Source organism: Acromyrmex echinatior, chromosome 11 (assembly GCF_024713525.1).
Source record: "Acromyrmex echinatior isolate Ae372 chromosome 11, ASM2471352v2, whole genome shotgun sequence".
NCBI lineage: Eukaryota > Metazoa > Arthropoda > Insecta > Hymenoptera > Formicidae > Acromyrmex > Acromyrmex echinatior.
This window is the reverse complement of record NC_141862.1, coordinates 1342119-1366563: the sequence shown is the minus strand read 5'-3', so window position 1 is coordinate 1366563 and position 24445 is coordinate 1342119. Positions and strand designations below refer to the sequence as shown.

General features: G+C 34.2%; 1 protein-coding gene and 1 long non-coding RNA gene across 2 annotated transcripts in view; one reads left to right on the top strand and one right to left on the bottom strand.

Moving 5' to 3' along the window:
• The window catches only part of LOC105152417 (uncharacterized), a 274163-nt gene that overhangs the window by 202968 nt on the left and 46750 nt on the right, over positions 1–24445 (top strand). The gene's annotated exons all lie outside the window — the stretch shown is intronic.
• Positions 9129–24445, bottom strand: part of LOC105146067 (uncharacterized) — a 65185-nt gene continuing 49868 nt past the window's right edge. Inside the window, exon 4 of the long non-coding RNA XR_015546810.1 lies at positions 9129–13990. This is a non-coding gene — a long non-coding RNA (uncharacterized LOC105146067). The remainder of the gene's footprint in view (positions 13991–24445) is intronic.

Genomic DNA, 24445 nt, shown 5'->3' with positions numbered 1-24445 from the left:
CGATGCACGTATGTTTCAATCGCGCCCCATGTAAAACCCGATACAGCATAATAGTACGGGGATCAAGTGCATAACTAGTTGCAACTATCACAAAAGTTTTTAGATATATCGGCCAACAAAATAGCAGATGTTTTAGGGTATAGATCTTTATAGTCACCGAGCGTTTGGATGGAGAACTGCTATCACACGGCGTGCGCAAAATCACTCACGGATATGATGTCGCTTGTCAATGAACTGTAAAATGATTTACGCGATTATGACGCTTGGTTTTCTCCAACTTTTCGACGTAGTCAATGTACTTATATAGAAATATACCTTCAACATATCGAAATCTTCCGCATTGAGATTGAAAAATTCTGACCAAATAATTTTTAGTTTGTCCTTATTGAGATACGACGCCAATTTATCGAAACTACTAAGAAATTTATATGAATCAATAAAACGCAATTATACACAAATTTTTTAATCAGTTTTATCTTTGATTTTGTCGACACTAATCGAAAGTTTTTTGTCACTCTGTGCAAAATAGAATAAACAATATTGTTCATTGATGGTGTATTTGATTCACAGTAGAGAATTTGGATTTTGAAACGTACTTATTCGCAATGATACATGCTATATCAAACATAAGACAGATATATATTATATATATATATATATATATATATATATATATGCATATATCAACGTTTATGATTCGAGTTTTAATAATTGCATAAATTCAAACATTCGTACATATCATTGTATGATTCACAGTATTAGTGATGCAACATACGTGAAGTTAGCATATCATTTCATGGAAACTCACTAACTATTAAGAGTTCTGGCTTTATTTAAAATAATTCTATAGTTCTAGACCGATTAAACTAATAATTCTGCCCTAAAAAGCGAAAAAAAGCGATAAAACAAATTGAGACGTCAGATTCACGCAGCGTCTCTTTGTCCTACTAATCTTTGGCCACAGATTCTTATAGGATTTTAAAAGTTACATAGTTTTAGATGAGTTCTAGAAAGAATTTTGGCGATAAACAACATTATTTTCAATTTTTAATAATTTTTTTCCATAAAATCACCTTTATAAGAACAAAGATGAGATGCTAGTCAATTTTCAAGTTCTGTGGGTACTGTGGCAATTCTCGTATAGTTCTGAACATATCCTAACACCTTCCGAAGAGTTCGATATAAATCATTTGTTAATTTTTTAAACAATTTTTATCACCTGAGAAAAGCGCCTTCCAGGGAATATGTGTAAGACATTGGTCGATTCCATTCCATTTAAAATAATATCTTTAACGAGTGTGAAAAGAAGAGGGAAATCGTGAATAGAGAACGCAACGGAGGGAAAAGAGAGTACGAATATATTGATAAATAAAAGGTTCCGCACAACGGAAAGAATAAGATCTTTTGCGAAAAAGTGTGTGTGCGTGCGTGCGTGCGTGCGTGCGTGCGTGCGTGTGAGAGAGAGAGAGAGAGAGAGAGAGAGAGAGAGAGAGAGAGAGAGAGAGAGCAATAATGCGTTGGAAAGAATGCAACGGGTGGGAGAGAGAAAGAGCAAAATCCAACATCGTCCTTCACTGCAGACCACGCGCTTAGTGACACACTTCCCCCTTGCTTTTCAGAGAAGCGTCTTGTGACACACTTTTCCCTCCCTTACCCTCATACACAACCATACATATGTACGCATTATCACCTAGTGAGTTAGAATCATGTAACTTATCTATGACATTTATACGACATAAGTTGATAATGAATCTTTCCTTGCACAAGTATTAAGTTTACGACGCGAAACGGGTCGGTATTATTGGTCGATTTTCACATTTAAGACTGTCTTAAATACAACCATAAGATGTCATAAGTCAATCTGAGGACTGTATAAGAATCTTAAGACATTATTTAAGACGATTTTAAAATAAGAATGGACTATAAATATGTCTCATGTTTAGCGTTTCACAATTGATAGCTTCCTCCTTATGAACAGTCCTAGACGGAGGGAGCAGAGATTTAGAAAGAGACAGTGTCCAACTGTACACACCATGTTATCCCTTCCACTATGTGCCAGCGGTTTTTCCCTTCCACTCTCATTGACTCGCTCCCTGCCTCTCCTGCCATTGCATCGACACTACGTAAAATTGTATATATGATTTTTTTAACTTTCTGTCCGATAAAAAAGTGGAACTTGATATTGGGCGATAGATTTCATCATACTAAATTTATCGATTTCATCTTTAGGGCAGAAACCCTCCGATTCTATGAGTTTTCTTTTTTATCATATTGATATAATAGAAATAATTATATAATTCTTTGTTAGGTTATAAGCTTTGATGTAGCATTCAAGGTTGGCAATACAAACGGCAATACAAGCGTCCTTACGTACACGATCCTTTAAGGTTCCTGACTACTCAGCCAAGAACTCTGCGTTGACGGTGACGACACAGAATCAGAAACGGCGGTCTGACGAAATCGGTAGCCACATATTTAAGCACGAGCCCATGTCCGTGTACTCGCCTGCGGCGCGCCGAGAGCGAACGAGAGAGCGAGCTCCTTCTCACACTAGTCTCTTCGATCGCAAGATTCTCCTCGTTGTGTAACGAGTATCACTAAATTATCTTTTCTCATGTGGAATTGTCAGGTAGTATTCGTGGGTCGAAACGTTGGTGAGGGACGTGAGGTGCGTCGATGTCGTCATTACTGTCGTCTAGCTTATATTTAGAACTTCGTTGTGCACGGGAAAATATACGGCTGTCGGACTGCTATGGTCGTCTCGTGCTTTGCGAGTGGCGTGACTGTTATTTCTAAGACTGAGTTTTTATCTTGGGTCAAAGAAAGTAGGATTTTATGGCAGTTTAATTTTTTGTTATCACCGGCGGTTGGGAAGATCGTTAGGTTTCTAGAAAGTGCGTCGGCGTTCGTTTTTCCTGCTTTGTAAATAATGTTATATTCATATTCCGCAAGTCTCCAACGCATAAGTTGAGACGTAGAGTCCTTGACGGAGTCGAGTCATGTTAAAGATTTATGATCCGTTACAAGATCGAATTTGTGCCCATATAAATATGGCCGGAAATAGTTTACACTGTAAATTATAACTAAAAGTTCTTTCTCGATTATAGATTTATTCGGCGGCGTTTAATAATCATGAAGCGTAAGCGATAGATCGATCTTTACCTATTGTTCCTTGACTAAGTATGCCTCCAATATGCTCGCGTATTTCGAGGCTTCGGTGACTATAAATGGACGAGTAAAGTACTGTAGGAGGGGTTCGGTGCATAGCGAAGTTTTAAGAGAAACAAATGCTTGTTCCTGTGCGTTGAACCATTCGAAGTTAATATTCTTTTTGAGAAGATTGGTTAACGAACAAGTCATCTTCGAGAAGACTGGAATGAAACGGCGATAATATCCCGCCAGGTCTAAAAACTATTTAATGCCCTTAGGGTCGTTCGATCTGGGAAAATTTTCTATCGCATGAATTTTTTGCGAGTCTGATTTAACTCTGTCTCCTTCAATAATGTGACCTAAATATGCGACTTCCTTACATAGGAATTCGCATTTGTCGGGCTGAAGTTTTAAATTCGCTTTTCGTAATCTCTCCGCCAATTTGTTCGATCGGACTTGATAAATTGACTTCAATAAATTGATTGGTTAAAGGCGTGCTCTGGATATCCGGATTATAGGATTCCGAATCATTCTCTCGTTCTCTCTAAATAACCAATGAATCCTTCTAAAACTTCGGGGCAATCGGGACAATTTGCGAAGGAATGCTGAGTGACTATAGTTAGTATAGAACATACACTATATGATTCGAAGCGTTCAGGGTAACTCATGAAATGAATGTAATGCCACAAAACTCCTTGATAATCCCTCTTTTCGCTTTCCGATGAGGAAGTGTAACACTCAAGGCATTTGATGTTGCCGTTTTCCTTATGCTGAAAGAATAATGAAAACATGCACTACGCAACAACGTAGAGTACGGACTAACCACTAGAATTCGAGCGTCGATTCACGCGAACGCAGATGTGGGATACATGCTGGATGCGATTCATCGGCGGCAGATTTCAATTATCGAAATATAAAAAGAAACTTGCTTACCTTGCTCGGTTAATGTTCTCTGATGTTTCTGAATGCCAGCAGAAAGAAGTGTTCAGGGAGGAAGGCTTCTGCAACTTCCACGATGAACCAATTGTCGATTCAGATCACGCCAGTGGGCTGCTTCTTCACTGTTATTAATGTTTAGCAACGATCGATTACATTGAAAATGTTAAAGCTAGCGAGAAGTGTATTCACTAAGTTCACACTTGAGTTAAAGTTAATTAGGTATATATTTAACAATGATTCACATTAGTGCATTGGTTAGTGGCGTGAAGATTAATTCTTACGCGAAAGTAGACTTATCTCCAAATTAAGTTGTGGATTATTACGAATTAAAATTTAGATCTTACGATTACGTCTAGAATTAGAAATGGAATTAGATTTTATGATTACTTCTAGAATTAGAAATGGAATTAGATTTTATAGTTACTTCTAGAATTGGAAATGGAATTAGTATTTAAAAAAAGAATTATGTTCGCACGCGGAGCTTAAACTTAGAGCGGCGGGTGGTTGGACAAGGGAATAGGAACCTGAATTTTGCGCGCGCCCACTCTATATGACGCGTACCGCTACTCTGACTTTCCTTCTGAGTTTACCCGGGGGCATTACTAAAGTCCCCCTCCATTGACCGCGCCGCTGTTGGTGTGGAGAGAAGCGTCAAGTGCGTTCTAGAAGATGTTTGTATATATTATTCGGACACCCAGTGGCGAGATTCAAAAAATAATCATTGGACAAAATGAAGTTGCTGCGGATGTAACAACATCGAATACTAATTGGTGAAAAACGGGTGATGTGGATAAATTTTATCTCTATAACCAGCTTTTCACCGGTCGATTTTCAGTCAGCGTCCTGTGTCAAAGTGCTGTTGCCTGTATGAGGATCCGGATCTTAATGCAGTTCATTGTAGCGACAAAAAGCGGGCCTCTGATTGGATAGAAGAGATATTGGTGGGTGAGACGTCTTGGAAGGGTGAAGGGTATATAAGCGTTGTTGAAGTGATTTTTGCTTTGTCGTTGTCGACATCAGCGGCGGCGAACAACCTCGTCGACGATGACGATGACGGCTCTATACTAACTCCATTAGTCTCAAGCAGAGATGTCAATTTCTTCCAATAGTGTAACTCGTGCCGCGATCATGAGACTCTTAAGATATTGCGGTACCGAAGGACGCTCAGAAAGGGTACATTACAACTATCTAAAACGACTTGAATATCTATGAAATAATTTGTTGCATTAAAATATAAAAGGTATAGTTTTTATATGCTTCTATCTCAAAGTTTGACATAAAACAACAAGTCAATATTAATTTATATTAATTCCAAGCAATTGAAACCGTAAGATATGTAAAACCATTTCCCGTAATTTTAACTAGCATCATCGCATTTGCTGTTTTAAAATTCTTAAAAACGATATGTATTTATACTTTCCGACACGGTAAATGCAAGTAAATCATAGTAAATACAAGTTTTTTCACAACTGAAAGTCACCATATCAGTTAATTGATACACGAAGCTATATTTTTTTTGTTAATATGGTTTTCCAAAACTAAGTTTTCGATTTAAATGGAAAATATAAAAATATTGTTTACAATTATTAGGTGTTGGAATTAATTCGTAGCGTTTTACAAGTGATGGGAAGTACTTTCATTAATGTATTTTTTAATGCTCATGTGAAATAAATAACATTCTTTCATTAAAAACGCTACGAATTAATTCCAACACCTAATATAATTTTTTGATAAGTTCTTTTTGCCTATCAGCTTTATTTCAATTATAATTGAAGAGGATGTTAAAATTTTCAATTTATGAGTGGAGAATTTTAAATCGATTTTATGAAAGCTCGACTAATCATACTCTGTTCACCATTCAGTATATGTGCATATACAACTTCGATTAAGCCGGCGAAATAAATTAACTTTCCATAGCATGTTTAATAATAATAGTAGCAATATAACTATACTAACATAAAATGTCGTAAACGGTAGTTTACGATATTATAACACAAGTAGCTGTTACTCTATTAGCGAAGAATATAAAACAGATTTTAAAGGGGCGTACGTATAAAAATGTAAAGACCGCTTGTATTGCTAACCTTTTAGCTATGCCAAAGCTTATAATCCCACCAAAGAATTATATAATTATTTCTATTACATCAGTAAGATGAAGGAGAGAGCTCACGAAATCAGAGGGTTTCTGCCCTAGAGGTGGAACCTTTGAAACCGATAAATTCACTTAGAATATGATGAAATCTATCACTCAGTATCAAATTCCACTTTTATATCGGCGAAAGTTGAAAAAATCATATATGAGGTTTTATCCGGGAAACCTAAACCTGTCGACCCTCGAAGGGAGGAGAGGGGGAGTCCAAACACGGAATAATGGCCATGGATATCGTTCCCCTTCTCCGATCCGCTTGTGCAGACGGATTCATCTCTATCTCCAGAGATTGGGTATCATTCAACGTTCTGGAGTTACCGTCCGTGATGATTAGTCTACCAAGCCACCTCTCTGAGCGCCTGACAATCCATCAGGACACCGTACTCCTTGTACAAGTCATCCGACTGCCTACAATGGAAGCAGGCCGTGCTGCGATCTACCTTGGCATGGTATTGCGCCCTCCAAGCAATGGAAGCCGAGGAGGGGCCGAGTGTGCGTACACGGGCTTATATCCACTCTGCTAAAAGCTTCACCCTCTGGATGATGTTGTTTGCTGTTGTAAGAAGTTGCGTCCATATGGACAGTATTCCACTGGGGATGCTTTTTAGCATCCACCCCCCAGCTTTACATTCGCGGGAACACACGAATGAAGAAAGGGCCTCAAGAATCTTGGACTCTATTACGGAATTGTCGAGGTCCGTTAGGACCTTTTTGCATCTCGGCCTTTTTGCATGGTCGAGGTATCCTAATTCCTTTTTTGTCTTGAAGAACCCGATCAAGACGTCTGCCTTGGTGTCCCCCTCGTCTGGGACTTTATAGACCAGGGCTCCAGGTAGTGGTTTTTTTCGCCCGGAGACACAATTTGAGGAGATTCCCGGAGAAATATTTGGCGCTTAGCTTTCGCTGCTACTTCGGTGTATTTATCGAATGGATAGGTCAGAGTCACCGCCGCGGCTGTCAACAGGCGGCGCTTGACCTTTTTGTTGTTCGCTCTGGAATCCCCCTTTCGGGGATTCTGTGGTACTTGCCTTTCCTCTTTGCTGGGGATGCTGACGGGGTTCCTCATCAGGGATTTTTGATCCCTTCGAGTTTCTTCCCAATATAACCCTGGGAGGCTGCTCTATTCGCCGCCTTGTTCGCGGCCTGTCTTTCTTTCTTTCCCACCATCTTCATCTATTTCTATTTGAGCAGGAGCAGGCAGTGGATGGAAGCTCCGCTTCTCAACCGTGGACTTGATGACCTTTTCCCCTTGTTTTTGGGAAGGGGATTCTTGAGATGCTTTATTTTCTGCTTCTTTCTTCTTCTTAACTTTGTTACTCCTTGTGCTTTGGAAGGATTATCCAAAAATATTTATTTTCTCATGGTTCTTGTCTCCCTCGCGGGAGTTGTCCTCTCCAATGTTCTGAGAGGATTTTTTCAGAGCAAGTCAGAGGCCAGTAGAGAGAACCTCCGACACCTTCTTCAACGGAAAGCTCTCTGAGGTCATTTAGATTCTCAAACAGTGTCAAGCAAGAGGCCTTCTTCTGTTGTCTATAGGATGAGATTACCCTCAACCAATCTTGGGGGATCCAAAACGGCAGATCTCCCCCTTAACGGAGGCCTTACCACCTCCGGAGTCATCTCCTAGCCAACTCCATTGACCTCTGTAGTCCAGTCGAGTAAACGTGTCTTGGGAGATGATGATCTGGCTCCTCTCAATAGTCCTTCTGGAAGACCCGTCCTGTAGTGTTCTGCGAGATCTCCTGCAAGATCTTCTTTCTTCTCCAGAATCCTGATCCTCTCCGAGACGATTGAGTCTCTTGTTGAAATATTTATTTCCGCCGAGTCTTGGTGTAGCACCTCGAACTGCGTTTCGTGATCATGGTCTGGGGGAGAGGTTGTCCCTCTGCCAACCAGTATTTGATTGACTAATAAAGATGAATAACCTTTGTCAATTGATGATTAGTAGCACACAATTAAATAATGTGAGTATGCCATTAATGCCATCTATATATAAACATGAAAATTATAAGCAAATGGCATCTTACCCGATGTGGCATTTTTCCCTGAATTACCCTATAATAAAAAAATTTTTTTAATTATTTATTATACCTGCGCGCCGTGCATCCGTATATACAAGCGCTGAATTTATATTGAAGAATTTTGTTCTAAAATTTTAGGGACGTATTCTCAAAGAGTTGTATTATCGATTTATGAAAAAAAAAATCGATTTTTTTGAGCCTCTAATGTGAGAGACCTTCTTAAGTAACTTCTATAGATTGTGTTCTCACATATACAATCCTATAGATTATTATAACAATCATTTTGTTTCAACTCAATAACTGTATATCTGCAGAATTATTGATCAAATAATGTTTTCCTATTAACTTAGAGTGCTTTCCGTTTAATACATAATGCATTAGTTATCTTTATTATTCATCAAATAAATAAGGATTAATCAAACATCATGCGCATCATGCGTGAAACAGAATGTATCATTATCTATGTGTTAGCAGGTATTTATTACAAAGTAATATAACATACAAATTCAATTTAAAAGGATATTCTAGTCTAGAAGCCGAATTTTTATGCTCTTTTTGCGAATTTTTTAAAAAATATAAGATAAAGTTTTTTGGAACAGGGTTTTTTTCTACATATTTGTACATATTTGAAGAACGTTTCAGAATTTTTTTATTAAAAAATAATTGTTAATATGAGCTGTATAAAATATTAAGTATCGTTGTGAAAAATAAAACTAGGTCTGTGACTCCCACAATTTCAGCTTTTTTGCTCATCTGAAACAAAAAAAAACCAAAGAAATTCTTAATTAGTATGAGTTTAGCTATAGATACTAGAACGAAGAAAAAATATTGATAATTTAAAAAATGTTATGTAAAAAATTAAGTTTCGGTTTTTGCTTTTTTTTCCATCAAAATGTAAAAATTATAAAAATATATATTTCAACTTGATCCTAGTACGAGCTATAATTATATATCTGCTAAAGATATGTACACATATGTGCTCGGTTGGTTTTCGAGATATCATGGCAGCCAATTTGAAAAACATGGTTTCGAAAAAAACGCGTTTTTTGTACTGATTATATAATTTTACTTACGATTAATCAGCTAAAGTCCCCCTTTTTTCCATGTTCTGTCGCCGGAAACCGTTAAATGTGTTGTAACATTTCTAGCTGTTTCATTCTTCTTCTTCTCATCACCAAATTCTTTTGAAATAGGAAAGTCAATATCTTTCAAATTTTGCAGTTTTTTTTTGCGAAAATGAGTCGAAGATCGCTCCCTACCAAGGGCAATAACTTTGTTAATTTTGCAAATCAAACTAATTTCTTTTACAAATATATTTTCTATATCAAATACTTGCAAAATATGTAAAAAAAATTAATTTTTTACCCGCTAGACTAGAATATTCCTTTAACTCATTGCAATAACTTCTATACTCTCAAAGTCTAGAGCTATTACTTTTGATTGACTTCGAAGATTCGAAGGAATTCGAAGTTTCAAAATTAATTTCAAATTTTCGAAGTTTAAGATATTTTCGAAACTTTGAAGTTTCTAATAATAAATTCGAAGTTTACTTCGAAGCTTCGAAAAATACGTTCATGCGAGTGGCAAATTTATTTAGGAAATACAATATTAAAAATATTGTAAATAAAAAGAATTAATTAACGTATATGCATAAAAACTGTGACATTCTTAAAAAAATTTAGAAGTATTATATTAGGTGTTGGAATTAATTCGTAGCGTTTTTTAATGAAAGAATGTTATTTATTTCACATGAGCATTAAAAAATACATTAATGAAAGTACTTCCCATCACTTGTAAAACGCTACGAATTAATTCCAACACCTAATAACTAGAATATATTAATCATATTAATAATTAGTCAGACTCGATATACTTGTAAGAGAAAATAAAACATTCTAATTAAGAAAATTAAAAAAGTAAAACTAAATTTATTTTAAATGAATGAATAAAGAATAGTAAATTAATATGAATATTTTAACTTAATTAATTGTAAATCTTTCTAAGCATAAAATAATAATTTTAAGAATGGAAAATCGAGATAGAATTGTAAAATCGATGAAAGTGATTAAAGTATAAAATAAATCATATAATATAATAATATATTTAAAAACCTGATAAATTACAATAAAATAAAATTACAATAAACATAAAAAATATAAAATCTATAAACAACTATGATTTCTAAAAAGATTCAAAATAATGTCAAGTATTATGATGAAATAAATGTATTCTTCTGGAAAAACTATTGATAAATGGTAAAATGGTAAAAGAACATAAAACCACAGCACAAGATATTATTTGTGATATTATATTTAATATATATTTAATAAATTACATTAATAAAAATTTTTTAATTAATGTAATGATTTATTAAATATTACAAACAATATATTGTGCTGTAGTTTTATGCTCTTCTTTTTGTATGTTTAAATTTTTATTGATCAATAGTAACTATTTACCAACAGTAACTATTCATCAATAATAATTATTTACCAACAATAATTATTCACCAACAGTACTATTAGCCAAATAATATTGGCTAATAATATTGGCTAAATTTTTTTCATTTGCAGGAGTATTTTTGAAATCCTCTTTGAGTTATCTCTGCGTTCAGGTAAGTTTCCACAGTTACTGTTGCGAGAAAAAGAATTTGGATTAAGAAAATTGCTATTCTTAAACATAAATAAATAGAAATATGACACATCCAGAGGAATTATATCAATTGTGCTTTAAGCACTTGATTGATTTATAATAAAAGTTTCAATGTTCCATCTTAATGTCTCTATTATCTGTATCGATTATTTTAACGTTTGCCCAAAAATAATTATAAGGAAAAAATAAACCGAAGAATTCCTGCTATATAAAAAGTACCAGCTAGTCCGAAATTAGCACTGGTACACAAACTTAACATTTCATATTCTCGATCGTTGCGCCGACAGACCCATCTTTGATTTATTTCATTGCAACTTCCTACCAGGTGCGAAACTCGAAATAATCACATCGCGAATTCATTTATGTGCTAATAAAGCAGTCTTATTACACTATATTCATTTATAATGAAATAGATTGTGTCACGAGACTTATCATGGGGCAATGCATCGCAATTAAAAATATGCATTTACAGAGAAATCTCCTCTTGTTACCATTTCATAAAAGCAATGCGATACAAAGGAACATACTTTAAAAGAAACATTTTTTGCGTAATTATATAGAACAAAAATTTTAATAAAGCAATGTCGGAATCATACATTAAATCAGAGTCATACATTAAATCAGGACATCAATTAAGAATAATCTTTTATTGAGTATTTATATAATAAAATAGGGAGCAAAAATAAACTTAAAAAGTAATTAATTTTCGATTTATTAAAAAAAGAAATTCTTATTATTACATGCATAAATATGTAAAATTTCTCACAAAATCACATCAAAGAATCAAATACTGTTTGCGAATTTGGCCCATTAGCGTAATTATAACGACGATGATTGTAGCATGACTCTTGAATAATACGTGTTGTAGTACTGGCAAATGGTGGACGCAAAGTGGAAAATTTTTTTAATTGCCAGATAGTTGTGCGATAGTCCAAATTAATGCTTTTCATTGAAACTGGACCAACACGGCTCGTGAATAGCAATTATAATAGTCCATAGAATATGATAAACGGAAATAAATGATACAAGAGAAAAAAAAGAATAAAGCACAAACGAAAAATTTTTTTTTTTGGTTGTAACTATTACCAAGACAAATTAATAGCATCGAGTGCTGTACGTAATGCCAGGTAGAAGTATCCTTTTATTCATTTTTTAAATGTATGCCTCATCCCCTTTCGACCACTCTTTTTCCTGGTCTTTTAACTAAACGTATATTTTTACATTTAGTCGGTTGACCATCATATTTTACTACTTACCGTATCCGGTTTACCAGAATAATTCGCATGTGTGCGTGTTTTGCTGTATGACAGAAGTTTCATTAACCGCTCATTTCTCATAATGTCATCTAGTGATAACTATAGGAACAATCGCGCGTAGGAGTGAGATACATACTCGAGCGTTTTTGTGACGTCCGTACTTATTCCAATATGAAAAGTGGAATTTGCTACGAAGATTGCTAACTTTTAAACGTTAACGTGACGTTCCTCATATTACCCTGAATATAACTGTATTTTTACTTTATTCATTTTCAAGAATTTTAAGCAATTGTTCTATTCTTAACACATTTATTTATCATAACATATATTTATGATAACATCATTATTAGCAACATTTCAACATTTTAAATAAATTAATCTTTTTGCCATGTCAAAAAATAGTCTGATTTCTTCATTAATTAATAATACACATAGAATAATTTATAAGAATTAATATTTTTATTAATGTAATCGTAACGACATTATACTATACGTTTGATGCATATTTTGTTTCAAATAAACAAGTAATTACTCGTTAACTTGCTCTCTAACAAAGATACTTTAGTGCTAGCTCTCTATAAAACTATTAAATCCGACTAATTGCAAAGAACAATTCATAGTATGATGCTCACAGAACAGGATCTTCGTGCCAAGTACTATTATTAATATACAACCTGAAAGCAATGGTGATTAACACACTAGTATGTAACTGGTATTAATATTTCGGTACTCACTCCGTGAGTAATTTCAATATCTTTCCTATAACACCATCCTTCTGCTTCGCGTATTGCAGGCCCTGGCAGATATTCTTTAGTAAGCAAGAACGGTCGAAATCATGAACACATGAAACATTTATCAAATTGATAAATTCAATCAATTCAAAAGTATAAATAAAATTATTAGGATAAAAAACTTTAAATTAAAATTAATAAATCATATAATCAATATAATACCAAGACAAACGTTATTTCTTTTACATTTCTTAATATTTAAGAAAAATAATAATTTAATGAGTTAACAAGAAGCTTAATAATTGTCATAAAATCGTTTAAATAAAAAATAAAATAATTATGAAATTATAATTACATAGGAGTTTAACTTATTACTAATAATTAAGAATACTATCGAAAATAGTAGCGGAATTGCACTTATTCCAATATCTTTAATCATCTTCATTGCTTAATCATCTTAATTATCTTCATTGCTCAAAAGTTACATAGGAGTTTAACTTATTGTTAATAATTAAGAATACTATCGAAAATAGTAGCGGAATTGCACTTATTCCAACATCTTTAATCATCTTCATTGCTTAATTATCATCTTAATTATCTTCATTGCTCAAAAGTTACGTTAAATAAATCTGTATGCATAAATCGATTTCAATTAAAAAAAAAAACTGAAAACCGTGGTTCACGAAACTACGGTCAAAAATTATGAAAATTGGTGTGCTGGCGATATTGCATCGCTCGCTATTCGATCTTAGTGATAGCGAAAGACTTCGGCCAGAAATTCATTCGCATCATTTTAGTTCTAACAGTCCGACCGACTCTAAACCATCCCCTTGCCATCTTCTACATTTACTCCCCGACATTCCGCTGTCGTGTTTCCAGTCTCCTCACGATTGTTGCCATTTTTGCATTATGCAGCGCAACTATTGCAGTATTTATTACCTTTCGTATACGAGCGCATTTATGGACATTTGGGATAGACCGGACGTTCCGAAGCTCACCGGTGATCGGCAATTCCCATGTCACCTTAAAGCCTGCCGCTTGCGCGAAGGTCGTCGTGTAAGGTAAAGAGTTTATCTTGTAGTTTAGGCGATACTGAAAGATTATTTATTTACCATTAATTCTAAAATTAATTTAGCATCAAACAAACAAATTTAATGCTTGTGAAATTCTCGTTACACAAAGACACAAACCAAATCCTGAATATATTAAGATATTCTAATACAGTTTGCATTCAACAATATGTATGTAAAAAAAAAGGTAAAAGAGATAATCAAATATAATTTGAAACTATTTTATTAATCCTTAAACGTTACAACACACTGCATTTCATAAAAATGAACATATTGTAAAAAAACTTTTTTTCAATCAAACTCGACATAAGAGACATAATAAGCAATGTATATATGCATCTTTATTAATAAAAAAGATATAAATAATAAAAAAACATTGGAAAAAAAAAAATATTGAAAACAGAAAATCAAGTAGATATGCTTGAAAATAATATTGAAAAGACATTTGAGGATTAACTATTTGAATACTCCTAATTGCAATCTAGATTTTGATTTTATTATTTTAGTTCTGTTCAATTACACGTGAGCGTGAGCGAAATAATTTAGATGGCTTCTGCATTCCGTGTGTGCAAAGAGAATCCTTCTTCGAAAACAAAATTGAGTAGGGAGGAGAAAGGAGCGAAGTCGCGCGGGATCTCGCGTGAAATTTTACCTACAACTTTCCCGGAATCCAAAATCATAAGTTCGTATCAAAGGATCGTGATCGTGTATAAAATCGCCATAATCTTCATGACGGAACTTTGTGAATTTCCGATCAGCCGTTCAATTCCGCCATGGTAGAAGTCGGAATCGGGCGATTCTCGTCTTATCCGAATTACTGTTGCGAATTATTTCGTTATCTATGTGAAAACAGGTTTAGGCGTTACTGTAACTTTCTTGTGCCACAAGAATGTATTATTTTCCACTCTTCGCTGCGAGGATTTCTTCTTCGTGGTTCAATCTTTATGTTCGTCCATAAATAACGAGATACTTATCGTAAAATTGCGTTTTCACGCCACGATTTTCTCCCACTTTTTATGAGTTATTCCCTCATATCCGAGCGAGCAACATTGCGACAATCTTCCGTGCCACTCGTCGATCTTTCATAAACAAAGTTCTCGGACAGCAATTTGCACACATTCGTAGATGTTTGACTTGAAATATTTGAAAGATTGTTAGAAATTTAATAAGTTTTATCATAAGACAATGTCACACCGCGTGACGATTTTTTAATCTTGTTATTCTTTTGACCCTCCGTTTCAATCTAAGGTTTTTTTTTATATAAGCGAAATTCTACTTTTTCTCATTCTCAATTTGTTCAAATCTCAATTTTTAATAAATAAAGTTTTAACGTTTAAGGTGATCCTAAAGCCTCCTATTTTACCACATAAGCACGTATAATTTTTGTATAAGAAATACTTTTTTTCTCTTTCACTGATTCAAAAATCCTTTTCCAGGATTAAAGTATACGCATGAATATGTGTCTGGATAGTCGAGTCTATACCGAGAACGATCAAAAATTTGAAATTGATATATTTTTTACAATTTCTAGTGACGCCAACATGGCGTCTTAGCTACTAAGTCGTGACAACATTTGCTTGATATGAAAGTTTTGCAACCTGTATGTACGAAATAATGATATCCAGACACGTAGTTTACACGAACAAACAACGTCGAGTTCTTACAATTAGACTTAGACGCTTTATCGCAATTTCTTATACGAATTTCTTATACGAAAATTGACACGTACGTATGACTGTGTGTACCATAGATTGAGATATTCGAGAGATATTCCTGTGATAATATAAAAAGACATGTCGATGTGCAGCGCGCGGCGCGACCTCTGATGATTTCGTTGGAGTTCGAACATTGCTTTAAGATCCCCTTAAGTTAAAAAATCATTTTAATATAATAAAAATATGAAAAGTAACCTTGAATTTTATTTGAAAATTTAAAACAACTTGAGCTGGGCAAAAAGATTGCAGGCGGAAGATTAATGAGTACTTACAATTAGAATTATTTTAAATATAGTCACGCACACATACAATTGAAACTAATTGAACTAATAAATTGAAAAGAAATATTTAAAATATACAGATAACAAAATTAATCTTATACATTCGTTTGACTGCAATTGTCTGTACCTAATGCTCAGATTATTTACTAATGCATTCATTTCGTGTCTAAATTGTAGCGCTCGATTTCTGATGTTTTTTTTTTGCAAGAAACCGCCGCGGATAGAATGGCGAGGCAGAAACCTGCCGATTCCGCAATGCCTATTAACCGTGCGAATCGCCTGGGTATTGCTTTCAGTGTAAATGCGATGGAAGGATGGTGTCGTCTGGATCTGGCAAGCCGTTTGTCAGTGTCCCGCCACTTTACCATGTTGTAGTCGTCCCTGTTTCTTAGCAGCCGAGAATACGATAAGGCAATCGGATTATTTATGCGCAGCTTGCCAGACCGCCAAGACGAAGTATGTGCACTGGATCGTTGCATGCTGCATAATTTTCCGGCAGCGTTCAAAACGTAGTGCAAAATGCTTGGGGAGGCAGATAAAAATTACGTTCTCAAACAGAACGTAATTTTGCACATTCCTTTGTTCGTCGGAATTTTTAAAGATAAATCTTTCAGTGATTGTAGAAAGCATGGAATGTTGATGCATAAAAATAACAGTGTTATAAAAAAATTTACTTTTCAATTATATCGAATTAGTTCGTAAGTAAACGCATTCAAAATATCGATAAATTTACTATAACTTTGTTACAATAAACTTTGACATAGACTTATTAATAAATACGAGGTGTGGCTATTAAATAACGAGACTGACGCTGTAAAACATTTTATTTTGATTTCATACATATTTACTTATTATCAACTTCAATATACACCCCTCCTCTATCCCTACAACGCTCCATGCGAATCTTCCATTGTTTGAAACAATGCTGAAAGTCTTCTTCTGTCAGCTCCTTCAGGACGCGTGCCGCTTTCTCTTTCACAACTTCAACGGACTCAAATCTTTTTCCTTTTAATGCAGATTTCACCTTAGAAAACAGATAGAAGTCGCACGGTGCAAGACCCGGCGAATAAGACGGATGATCTAACACTGGGATGCTGTACTTGGCTAGAAACCTCTTGACAGACAATGCGGAATGAGCCGGCGCATCTTGGTGGAGAACCCATGATTTATCTTTCCACAATTCGGGTCGTTTTTTCCTTATTCTTTCACGGAGTTCAGCAAGAACGTAAAGGTAGTAATGTTGATTAATAGTTTGACCTTCAGGAACCCAGTGAAGGTACACAATCCCATGAATATTGAAAAAAACAATCATCATTGCTTTGAATTTTGATTTGCTCATTCGAGCTTTTTTCAACATCTTCTCGGCCGTCTTGGAAACGCTTAAATCACTCAAAAACACATGCACGCGATAAACATTCATGGCCATACACTTCTTTCAATAAATTATAAGTTTCAGTAGCGGTTTTTCCAAGTTTCACATGAAATTTCACAACAATTCGTTGCTCTATTGTTACACTTATCATTTTTCCGGCGAAACAAAAAAACAACTCTAATGCGAAAGAAGGCTACGGCTATACGGATTTGTTTACAGAAGCGAGAGGTACTGCATTCGAAAGAGAAGGCTTCACGCTAAACAGCTCGGTCGCTGGCGTTTGGCGCATGCGTACTTCTTCTGTAGCAGCGTCAGTCTCGTTATTTAATAGGCACACCTTATTTATATAAATCTAAACTAATTATTATTATTATAATTAGATAAAATAATTATTATTATAATTAGATAAATTTAAGTCAGTGAATTCAGCAATCTTCTTATAATAATGATATGATCGTCTCATACAATATTTCTGTCCTAAAACACTATTATTTCAAAATAATTAATCGTAACGTTTACGTATAATGAAGCTTCGATTAAAATAATCTGTTAAATATGTATGTTCCTATGTACAGACAACGTTGATTCATGCATATTGATTCTGAGCTCTGTTCTCGTCCTATATGTCAAATAATGTACATGGTAAACACGGCGCGTATTACATCGATACTGCGGTGTACTTCATTGTTTATGAGTGCACTGGATCATTACGAGTTGCATTCTTCTACTGTATAAGTTTAAATGCTAAGATTTTAGAGATACATTCGCTTTTTTTTTAGAGTAAAGTTTTTATCAATATAATACAAGAGCATAACGTGTGTCTATTTTTAGGAATAAAAATGTTTTAAACAGAATATTTTAAGTCGCCAAATTAACGTAAATATGCAAAATATATTTTAATAAATTGCAGTCTTACAGAGATTAATAAATCTGTAATATTTGTAATTTTAATTATCTAATTAATTATGTTGATATATGTATGCAATTCAAGCGAATTGCATATGTCTCAATCCAATTTCTTGAAAAATACATCTATTGGCAATTATTGATCCTGATATAACTTTACACAATTTAACATTTTTTTTTCCAATATAACTTTATGCAATTTGCATAATGTATAAATATAGGCATTAAATTGAAACTAATTTAAATTCGAAATTAGTCTCAAATTAAATAAGCATTGAATTAAATTTAGTTTGAATTCGAAATTACCATTTAATTAATTTTATAAAAATTGCGTTATGACTGACTCATCTCTTTTAATTTATGTTAATGATAATGTCGTCGGAGCATAAAGTCGTCGGATTGTCAGATCCAACTGCTTCGCAATAATGCCATTTTCTTCGAATAACTAACCAACTATGATGCATCGGTCCTAACATGACATTCCGAATATACCAAAAATTGATGCAATTCCGTGTGTTAAGGCATTTGTGACACTTGGTGTACGTACTTACGTCGCGAAGCGTTAACTTTATTCCGTATTAATGCTCCGCGCTAAATCGTGTTTCAAAATATGCCCGCCATCCGCGACTTCGTGCCTTTTAAAGCGAAAATACGGGAAGCTCTGATCGATTTACATTAGAGCCGGTCTCGTGTACGTATGGCGCATAAATTCACCGTCTCTCGCGTTGCAGCCGTGCGACGGAGGCTACATAAACAGTGCCATCTATGCGTCGTACGAGGATGATACGAGGATATTATACAACATTGATTTTTATGGCTTTTTACGATTCGTAAAAATTTCGCTTTTTCCAATGGTAAATCAATTTGCCTATTTGTCATTGACGTGCGTGACATCTCTTTACTATTCTAAATTGCGAGTAATGCTTTTTCTTACGAATGTATTGATTTCATTCTATTTTACATATCTTATATTCCATTCAGCTGAGGCTTAATTCATACTTTTGTAATATCTTTGAACATGTATTAGAAATACTCTTATTTAAAAAACAGTATTTATAAAAAAATTATATTTGTATTTTAAATACTAAGATTGATAATTAATCTTATTATTTGAAATAATTTGAATTACAAAATACATAAAATTTTCAATTTTTCGATAAATACAAAAAAATGTAGAAGAAATGTGGGAAAAACCCGAAAAAGATGCCAATAGTGTGGAAAAGTGAATAATATATAGACGAGGAAATAGATGACATAGGTAGATAACAAATATCATAAATAACTAAATAAATAACATAGATAGATAAAAATAATAATAGAGTATATAGACAATGAGAGCATTAATACAGCGCGGGAATGGATGCGCAATTTATTTTTTGTAAATCTGCTATCACACAACATAGTTTGGAACACAGCTATGAATTAAATGGGAGAATATAAAAATCTTAGATATAAAAAGACAACTGAGTAAAAGGCTTATTTTTGCTGAATATTTAATTGCAAACCAATAATTATATTGGTTTGAAAATGAGTGAAATATCTGAAGAAATACGCTATGTGATGCTTTTTTATTATAAAAAAAGCAAAAACGCAGCAAACATGCAGACAAATTTGTGAAGTTTACGGCGCGGATGCTGTAAGTGAACGCAGGACGCAGGAGTGGTTTGTTCGATTTCGTTTTGGAAATTTTGATGTCAAAGATCGACCTCGCTCTAGTCGGCCAGTCACTGAAAAAGTCGATGAAATTTTGCAACTGGTCAAGCAAGACCGGCATGTGAGCTGTCAGAAGATAGCCAATGTACTAAGAATCAATCATATGACAGTTTGGAATCATTTGAAAAAGGCTGGCTACGCAAAGAAACTCAATGTTTAGATGCCACATGAATTAACGCAAAGAAATTTGATTGATCGAATTTCCATCAGCAAAACACTACTAAAACGCAACGAAATCGACCCATTTCTGAAGCAAATCATCACAGGCGATGAAAAATGGGTAAAATACAAGAATATTGTTCGTAAAAGATCATGGAATAAGCGCGGCGAACCATCACAAACGACTTCAAAGCCTGGATTGATAGCAAATAAGGTGATGCTGTGTGTATGGTGGGATTGGAAGGGAGTCGTCCATCATGAGGTGTTACCACATGGCCTAACGATTAATTCAGAGCTCTACTGTTCACAACTGGATAGATTACAGGAAGCGATTAAGGAAAAACGATCAGAATTGATGAACAGAAAAGGTGTTGTCTTCCATCATGACAACGCCAGATCTTTGATGACGCGCCAAAAATTGAGGGAGCTTGGTTGGGAAGTTCTGCCGCACCCGGCGTATAGCTCAGACGGCGTATAGCCCCTTCTGATTATCATTTATTCCGGTCAATGCAAAACGCCTTGTCCGGTGTACACTTTCGAGCATTTAAAGAAGTGCAAAAATGGGTGGATAATTTTATCGCATCGAAAGACGAAACCTTCTTCGCTTCTAGAATTCGTAAGCTGCCCGAAAGATGGCTAAAGGTCATAGATAATGATAGAGATTATTTTGATAATTAAGTGTATTTCGTTTCTAAATAAATAAATATTAAATTTCATTAAAAACGCTTTAAAACTTATTTGTATAATAATAAATAATGTAGATAGGTGAATAGATCAAATCGACAAGTGGATAAATAAGTGCGTTCGCCAATATGTCCTTCGAATAAAGTGTGCTATCCCTGACGAAATAATTTCTCTGCTATTTACATAATTTGTATGCATTTTCTTTACAATGTTGTTTCCATTTGTATTCAATTTCTCTCAAAATATGTTTCACATAGAAAATGCAATGAAATTTCTTTTCAAATTATTCTACAAGTTCTTTGCGAATTCTTTGTTACTTACTGTGAAAATTTGTCTTTAATTTCTTCTTAGTTTTTTTGCAGATTGGTTTTGCAAAGAAAATGTAGAAAAATATCTCTTGTAATTTCTCACAGTTTTTAAAAATTGTTTTTAAAAATTGTTTTTAAAAATTTATTTACCTTTTCTTTGCAATTTTGTTTGTAATTCCTCGTCAATTTTTCTGCTAATATGATTTACGGACAAACTTCTCTGCATTACTCTCAATTTTTTCCACAAACCGCTTTTATAAAGAAATAGTATATAAATAGCAGAGAAATTATTTTGCCAGGGACAGCACACTTTATTCGAAGGACGTACTGGCAAACATACTTATTTATCCACTTGTCGATATGATCTATTCATCTATCTACATTATTTATTTAGTTATGGTATTTATTATCTACCCTGGTATTTATTACCTACCCTGGTGGAATAATTTTTGTGCTATTTATATACTATTTCTCTGTAAAAGCGGTTTATGGAAAAAACTAAGAGTAATAGCAGAGAAGTTTGTCCGTAAATTATATTAGTATAAAAATTAGCGAGAAACTACAGATAAATTGTAAAGAAAAGATGGAAAAATTTTAAACAACATTGTAAAGAAATTAGAAGAGATATTTTTGCATTGTATTTGTAAGATCAATCTGCAAAGAAACTGAAAAGAAACTAAAGTCAAATTTTCGCATTAAATAACAAAGAATTCGCAAAAAAACTGTAGAGTAACTTGAAGAGAAATTTCTTTGCACTTTTTATGTGAAACATATATTGAGAGAAATTGAAATATTCAATAGGAATTGAAACAAAATTGTAAAGAAAATACATATAAATTGGTGAAAATTGTAGAGAAGTTGTGCAGAGTAGTTGTGTTACATTCCTCACCTTTACTTCGTCCTATAATAACTATTTGATAGTGACAATTTTTTTTATAATTGTACTGGTAACATCCAGGGTTGGACAGTCACTTGATCGTTAACTCGTAATGAATTAGAAATCATTCGTTACTGAGAAAAGTGACTCGATATTTGTAACGCATTACTTTCTATTCGTTACTTGTAACGAGTAACGTTACTCGTTACAAATTACTTTTGTCAGTAAGTAAACGCGTAATGATGACAAGTTATTTTTCAAAATGATTTTTTCAACATTAGCATAACCTCACAATATTGAGTTATGATTACGGTCATAAAAATGTTCAACGTCATTATCAAAAGTAGCGATAAAAATAAAGGAATTATATAAATTTATTTGCCATTCCTGAATGACAATTAATATATACTAATTAAAGGATCGATAACTACTAAACAAAAAAGAACTACTAAAAAAGAGTGCGCTACAGTACATTACTCTTCTATTCAATTGACCTGCAATTTCTCTGAATTAACTTCATAAACCATTTTTCAGAGAAAATGCAGAGAAATAGAAAAGAAAAGCAGTATTAAATAATATTAGTACATTTTTTTTGCAAGTTTTTTGCATTTACTTCGCAAATGATTTTTTTACAAAAAATCCAGAGAAACTGAAGAAAAAAGCAATATTAATTGAAAACTGTATTGAATTTCTCTGCAGTTTGTCTACAAATATTATTCCAATCAAATTTATAGAAAAATTGCAAAGAAATTTTTCTGCTTATTTCTTTGCAATTTCTGCGCAAAGATGGTTGCAATTGTAGGATTAACAGCCGAGAAATCTGTAGAGATATTACAGAGAAAGAGTGCAAAATAATAGCTGAGAAGTATTTTCGCCAGGGTATCTACTTCTATCTACTCATCTATGTTCTCTATTCACTTTCCCACATTTTTAACACCTTTTCCGCATCTTTTTCGCATACTTTCCACAACTTCTTTGCAATTTTTCTGCTTCATTTCTGCACTTCCATATTTCTTCAGTACTTTGTACTTCATCTCTGCAATTTTCACTAATTTATATGCATGTTTTTGCAATTTATATTAAATTTCTCTCAAAATATGTTTCACATAGAAAATGCAAGGAAATTTCTTTTCAAATTACTCTACAATTTCTTTGCGAATTCTCTGTTACTTACTGTGAAAATTTGTCTTTAATTTCTTCTTAGTTTCTTTGCAGATTGGTTTTGCAAAGAAAATGTAGAAAAATATCTCTTCTAATTTCTCTGCAATGTGCGGGAATGCACCGCGTGGAAAGATTCGAGTGAGAGAACGGCATACGGTTGATATGATACACGACAGTAAAGAGAACTCCGTTTCTTTGTAGTTTAATAAAAGAATTTTTTTTAATATGCACAGTTACAAATTCAGAAAATATAATTAATTAAATATTAGATTAACAGAATATTAAATGCGGTCACCCTTTCCAAATTGTATTTGGAATCGCGGTGATAGAAAATCTCGGCGATTTTCTCGGCACTTCTCGAAAAGATCTTTCTTATAGCGGTTTTCACTAAGCGGTTAGCACGGCGGTTTTTACGAAACGATATACAGGGTGGGCCATCTATTGGTACGTTTTTAAAAATGCGATCAAATGAGCATACATTGATATTTTTTATTAATTTTTTTTTTGTTGTGAAGCTAAAAGTATCCGCGTCAAGAATGAAAAACGATTTCGTTCATGTGGCTCCCTCTACTGGCCTTACAGTATGCCATTCGGTCACCCCAATTATTAATGACATTTTGGACTACCTCGGCGCCAATTTCACTCAAAACAGTCGTAATATTGTTTTTCAAAGCTGGAATTGTCTCTGGATTATCCGCATAACATCGGTCTTTAACGGCACCCCACAGGAAAAAGTCCAGCGGTGTCAAATCGCAGCTACGCGCAGGCCAATTGACATCTCCTGAACGGCTGATTATGCGGTTGTTGAACTTGGTGCGCAGAAGGTCGATGGTAAGTCGGCTTGTATGGCATGTGGCGCCATCTTGTTGAAACCAAAGGTCGTCCACATTCATAGTGTCGATTTGAGGCCATAAAAAGTTGGTCAACATGGCTCTGTAGCGTTCGCCATTGACGGTAACGGCGTTTCCAGCATCATTTTCGAAGAAAAATGGGCCAATTATGCCACCACTCCAAAATCCACACCAAACTGTGACTCTTGGAGGATGCATTGGTCTCTCTACGATTGTGTGTGGCTGTTCCGAGCCCCAAATCCGGCAATTTTGCTTGTTCACATATCCGCCGAGATGGAAATGAGCTTCGTCCGAAAAGATGATTTTTCGACCAAAATCGACGTCATTATTGAGCTGGTCTATAGCCCACACAGCAAACTGATATCGAAGCGGATGGTCATTTGCTTTCAACTCCTGAGTCATCTGGATCTTGTAGGCGAATAATCCGAGGTCTTTGTGCAGTATTCTCCT